This window comes from Budorcas taxicolor, chromosome 6 (genome assembly GCF_023091745.1).
Source record: "Budorcas taxicolor isolate Tak-1 chromosome 6, Takin1.1, whole genome shotgun sequence".
NCBI classification, from domain to species: domain Eukaryota; kingdom Metazoa; phylum Chordata; class Mammalia; order Artiodactyla; family Bovidae; genus Budorcas; species Budorcas taxicolor.
Genome location: NC_068915.1, coordinates 23,573,011 through 23,579,375, shown reverse-complemented (window position 1 = coordinate 23,579,375; position 6,365 = coordinate 23,573,011).

The following is a 6,365-nucleotide window of genomic DNA, read 5'->3' as shown; positions in this document are numbered from 1 at the left end:
GTGGGCTGCCGTCTATGGGATCGCACAGAGTCGGACATGACTGAAGCGGCTCAGCAGCAGCAGCAGCAGTATAGGTAAGAAAGCCTTCTTAAGTGACCAATGCAAAGAAATAGAGGAAGACAATACAATGGGAAAGACTAGAGATCTCTTCAAGAAAATTGGATTTACCAAGGGAACATTTCATGCAAGATAGGCACAATAAAAATGGCAAGGACTTAACAGAAGCAGAAGAGATTAAGAAAAGGTGGCAAAAATACACAGAAGTGTACAACAAAGCTCTTAATGACCCAGTTAACCACAATAATGTGGTCACTCACTTAGAGCCAGACATTCTGGAGTGTGAAATCAAGTGGGCCTTAGCAAGCATTACCATGAATATAGCTGGTGGAGGTGATGGAATTCCAGTTGAGCTATTTCAAGTCTTAAAAGATGATGCTGTTAAAATGCTGCACTCAATATGCCAGCAAGTTTAGAAAACTCAGGACTGGAAAAGATCAGTTTTCATTCCAATCCCAAAGAAAACCAATGCCAAAGAATGTTTAAATTAACATACAGTTGTACTCATTTACCTTACCATGCCAGCAATATTTTGCTCAAAATCCTTCAAAGTAGGCTTCAGCAGTATGTGAACCAAGAACTTCCAGATGTACAATCTGGAAAAGGCAGGGATTTAGAAAAGACAGGGAACCAGAGATCAAATTGTCCACATACGCTAAATCATAGAAAAAACAAAGGAACTACAAACACACACACACACACACACACACACGCACACACACACACACAAACCCATCTACTTCTGCTTCATTGACTATGCTAAAGTACTAGACTGTGTGAATTACAACAAACTGTGTAATATTCTTAAAGAGATGGGCATACCAGACCACCATGTCTGCCTCCTGAGAAACCTGTATGCAGGTCAAGAAGCAACAGTTAGAACTGGACATAAAACAATGGACTGAGTCAAAATTGGGAAGGAGTACATCAAGGCTGTATATTGTCACCCTGCTTATTTAACTTACATGTAGAGTGCATGTGAAATGCTGGGTTAGATGAATCACAAGCTGGGGTCAAGATTGCCAGGAGAAATATCAACAACTTCAGATATGCAGATGATACCACTTTAATGGCCAAAAATGAAGAGGAACTAAAGAGCCTCTTGATGAAGGAGAAAGAGGAGAGTGAAAATGTTGGTTTAAAATTCAACATTCAAAATTAAGATCATGGCATCTGGTCCTATCACTTCATGGCAAATAGATCAGGAAAATGTGCAACAGTGTCAGATTTCATTTTCTTGGGCTCTCAAATCAATGCAGACGGTGACTACAACCACAAAATTAAAAGACACTTGCTTCTTGGAAAAATAGCTGTGTAAAACGTAGGCAGTGTTTTAAAAAGCAGGGACATCACTTTGAGACAAAGTTCCATTATAGTCAAAGCAATGATTTTTCCAGTAGTCATGTATAGATGTGAGAGTTGGACCATAAAGAAGGCTGAACACCAAAGAATTTATGCTTTTCAACTGTGGTGCTGGAGAAGACTCTTGAGAGTCCCTTGGACTGCAAGGAGATCAAACCAGACAATCCTAAAGAAAATCAATCCTGAATATTCATTGGAAGGGCTGATGCTGAAGCTGAAGCTCCAATACTTTGGCCACCTGATGCAAAGAACTGACTCATTGGAAAAGACCCTGATGCTTGGAAAAATCGAGGCAAGCAGAGATCAGGGCAACAGAAGGATGAGATATTTGGATGGCATCACTGACTCAATGGACATGAGTTTGAGGAAACAGAGATAATGATGAACAGAGAAGCCTGATGTGCTGCAGTTCATGGAGTCACAAGGAGTCAGACAAGACTTCGCAGCTGAACAAGTATTCCATTGTGCATCTACTACATGATCTTTCTCTGCTCATCTGTTAATGGTAACTAGGGCTTTCCCCCCGATTTTGGCTGTTGTAAATAATGCCATGATGAACGTAGGGTTCCATATATCTTTTGGAATTGATGTTTTTGTATTCTTCATATAAATACCTCAAAGTGGAATAAATAGGTCATATGGTCATTCTTTCAACTGATAATTTTTTGAGGACCCTCCATACTGTTTTCCACAGTGGCTCACCCAGTTTATAATCCCACCAACAGTGCATGAGCGCTCCCTTTTACCACATCCTCTCCAGCATTCGTTATTTGTTGTCTTTTCAATAAAAACCATTCTAACAAGTGTGAGTTTATATTCATAGTGGTTTTGATTTACATTCCCCTAGTCTTAGTGATATTGAATATCTTTTCATGTGCCTATTGGCCATCTGTATATCTTCTTTGGAAGAATGTCTACTCAGATTCCCTGCCATTTTTTTTTTAAATCAAGTTGACTTTTTTGTTTAATTGAATGAGTTTAAAGAAAGCATTTTGGATATTAGCCAAAAATTATTGAATATATAGTTTGCAAACATCTTCACAAATTCAGCAGGTGGCTTTTTTGTTTTGATGACAGTTTCTGTCACTGTGCAAAAACTTTTAAGTTTGGTATAGTCCCACTTTATTTTTCCTTTTGTTTCCCTTGCCTTTGTAGTCAGAGCTATAAAACATTGCTAAAATGGAAATCATAAGGTTACTTCCTATGGTTTCTTCTTAAGTTTAATTGTCTTAGATCTTTCATTAAAATCTTTAATCTATTTTTATTTAATTTTTATGTATGTTGTAAGATAGTGGTCTAGTTTCATTATTCTGCATTTGGCTGTCCAGTTTCCCAACACCTATTTATTGGAGAGACTGTCCATTTCTCTTCATATGTTCTTTGCTCCTTTGTTGTTGAAGAATTGTCCATATACGTGTGGGTTTATTTCTGGGCTCTCAGTTCTGTTCCATTGATCTATGTGTCCGATTTTGTACCAGGACCATAAGGTTTTGATTATTGTAACTGTTAGTATACTTTGGAATTGGGAACTGTGATACCTGCAGCTTTGTCCTTCTTTTTCAAGATTGTTTTGGCTATTTAGGGGTTTTGATGATTCCATAGAAATTTTGGAATCATTTATTTTAGTTCTGTGAAATATGCCTTAAGCATCAATAGGGATAGATAGTGCATCGGGTCTGTACATTGCTTTGGGTAATATGGACTTTTTTTTAAAGTAAGATTCATTTAAAAAATAGTTTGTTTATTTATTTATAGCTGTGCTGGGTATTCACTGTTGCGTGGGCTTTTCTCTAGTTTCAGCACATGGGAGTTACTCTGTGCAGGGTGTGGACTTATTTTGGTGGCTTCTCTTATTGTTGAGCAAGGGCTCTAGGATGTGCAGGCTTCCGTAGTAAGAGCAAGTGGCCTCAGGATTTGCAAAGCAGAGGCTCTGGAGCACAGACTCAATAGTTGTGGTGCATGGGCTTAGTTGCCATCCAGCATGTGGGGTCTTCCTGACCCAAGGACTGAACTTGTGTCTCCTGCATTGGCAGATGGAGTATTCACTGCTGAGCCACTAGGGAAGCCCCAGTATGGATAGTTTAAACAATATCAATTCTTTCAATCCATAAGCACAGAATATCTTTCCATTTTTGTATATCTTCTTCAATTTCTCAGGTGGGTACCCCAATGGTTCTAGGGATTGTTTAGTCCTTAGGGATTTGTCTCCTCTGGGTCTTACTTCAGACTCAAAACATTAAAGTAATGTTAATCTTTAAAACAAAAGGTAAGTGATTTAACTAGAAAAGTTGAGTTTATTCAGAAAGTACAGAGAAATTGCAAATTGGGACATGCAAACTATGGCAAAGCATAAGCAAGTCCACAGAACAAAGGAACAAAGGAAGGACACATTCTTTTATAGAGGAAAGGAGGAAGTCGAGAGGGACTGTTTTGAATGAAAGTTCATTGGAGGAGAGCAAGAGTTTGGGGTTGTGGTTACTTATTGACTGAGTTCTGTCAACTTATTATTGACTGGGTTTTTGTTGGACAAGGAAAAAAAATCTTCTTCTTGCTGAAATATGTAAAGTGAGCTGCAGTGAATGGTACATATGTGAGAGATCCCTCTACAAGGCTTCTTGGCTTTATTTTAAATGAAAATTTAAATCTTATTCTGGTAAGGTATTTTAATACAGAAGGATATTTTTGAGTGATGCATTTAAGAAAGGAAGAATTCTCTTCTGTAGATTTGTGAATGTGATCAGCTGAATTATTTGAATGAGACTTCTCCAACTTTAAGTTGTTCCTCACCTTTATTTTGTGTAAATGTAGCACATTAAGAGATATTTCTAGCCTAAGACACAAAAGACCTTGAATAGCCAATAGCAATCTTGAGAAAGAAAATCAGAGCTGGAGGAATCAGGATTCCTGGCTTTAAACTATACTACAAAGCTATAGTCATCAAAATAGTATGTTACTGGCACAAAAATGGAAATACAGATCTTTGGAACAGGATAGAAACTCAGAAATAAACCCACGCACTGATGGCCAATTAATTTGTGGCAGAGGAGGCATGACTATACAACATTGGAAAGACAGTCTCTTCAACACATGGTGCTGGGAAAACTGAACAGCTACATGTAAAAAAATGAAATTAAATCATTCTTCAAGACCATACACAAAAATAAACTCAAAATGACCTGAATGTGAGTCCAGACACTATAAAAACTCCTAGAGGACAACACAGGCAGAACACCCTCTGACATAAATTGCAGCAATACCTTTTTGAACTGTCTCCCAGAAAAATGGAAACAAAAACAAATGGAACCTCAGTTCAGTTCAGTTCAGTTCAGTCACTCAGTCGTGTCCGACTCTTTGTGACCCCATGAATCGCAGCACGTCAGGCCTCTCTGTCCATCACCAACTCCCGGGGTTCACTCAGACTAGTGTGCATCGAGTCAGTGATGCCATCCAGCCATCTCACCCTCTGTCATCCCCTTCTCCTCCTGCCCCCAATCCCTCCCGGCATCAAAGTCTTTTCCAGTGAGTCAACTCTTCTCATGAGGTGGCCAAAGTATTGGAGTTTCAGCTTCAGCATCATTCCTTCCAAAGTAATCCCAGGGCTGACCTCCTTCAGAATGGACTGGTTGGATCTCCTTGCAGTCCAAGGGACTCTCAAGAGTCTTCTCCAACACCACAGTTCAAAAGCATCAATTCTTCGGCGCTCAGCCTTCTTCACAGTCCAACTCTCACATCCATACATGACCACTGGAAAAACCATAGCCTTGACTAGACGGACCTTAGTTGGCAAGTAATGTCTCTGCTTTTGAATATACTATCTAGGTTGGTCATAACTTTTCTTCCAAGGAGTAAGTGTCTTTTAATTTCATGGCTGCAGTCACCATCTGCGGTGATTTTGGGGCCCCCCAAAATAAAGTCTGACACTGTTTCCACTGTTTCCCCATCTATTTGCCATGAAGTGATGGGACCAGATGCCATGATCTTCGTTTTCTGAATGTTGAGCTTTAAGCCACGTTTTTCACTCTCCTCTTTTACTTTCATCAGGAGACTTTTTAGTTCCTCTTCACTTTCTGCCATAAGGGTGGTGTCCTACTTAAATTCAAAAGATTTCTCACAGCAAAAGAAAAAAAAAAAGAAACAATAAACAAAATGAAAAGACAACTCATAGATTGGGAGAAAATATTTGTAACTGATGTGACTGACAAGGGTTTAGTCTCCAAAATTTACAAACAGTTCACAATGCCTAACAGCATCCAAACAAACAATTCATTCAAAAAATGGTCAGAAGACCTAAATAAACATTTCTCCAAAGAAGATATACAGATGCCCAAGAGGCACATGAAAAGATGTTCAGCATTGCTAATTATTAGAGAAATACAAATCAAAACTACAATGAGATACCACCTCACATCTACCAGAATGGCTATTATCAAAAAATTAACAAACAATAAATGCTGGAGAAGGTGTGGAGAGAAGGGAACCCACAAATACTGTTGATGGGAATGTAAATTGGTATGGTTCCTATGGAGAACAGTATGGAGGTTCCTTTAAAAACTAAAAATAGAGTTACCATATGACCCTGAAATCCCACTCCTGGGCAGGTATCTGGAGAAAAGTACGGTTCTAAAGGTTACATGCACCCCAGTCTTTATTGTAGCACTGTTTACAATAGCCAAGACATGGAAGCAACCTAAATGTCCATCAACAGATGAATGGATAAAGAAATGTGTTACACGTATATAATGGAATATTATGCAGCCAATAAAAGAATGAAATAATGCCATTTGTAGCAACATGGATGGACCTAGAGAGTGTCACAATGAGTGAAGTAAGTCAGACAGAGAAGGAGAAATATCATGACATCCCTTATCTCTGGAATCTAAAAGAAATGATAGAAATCACCTTACAAAGCAGAAAGAGATTCTCAGACTTAGAGAATGAACTTGTTG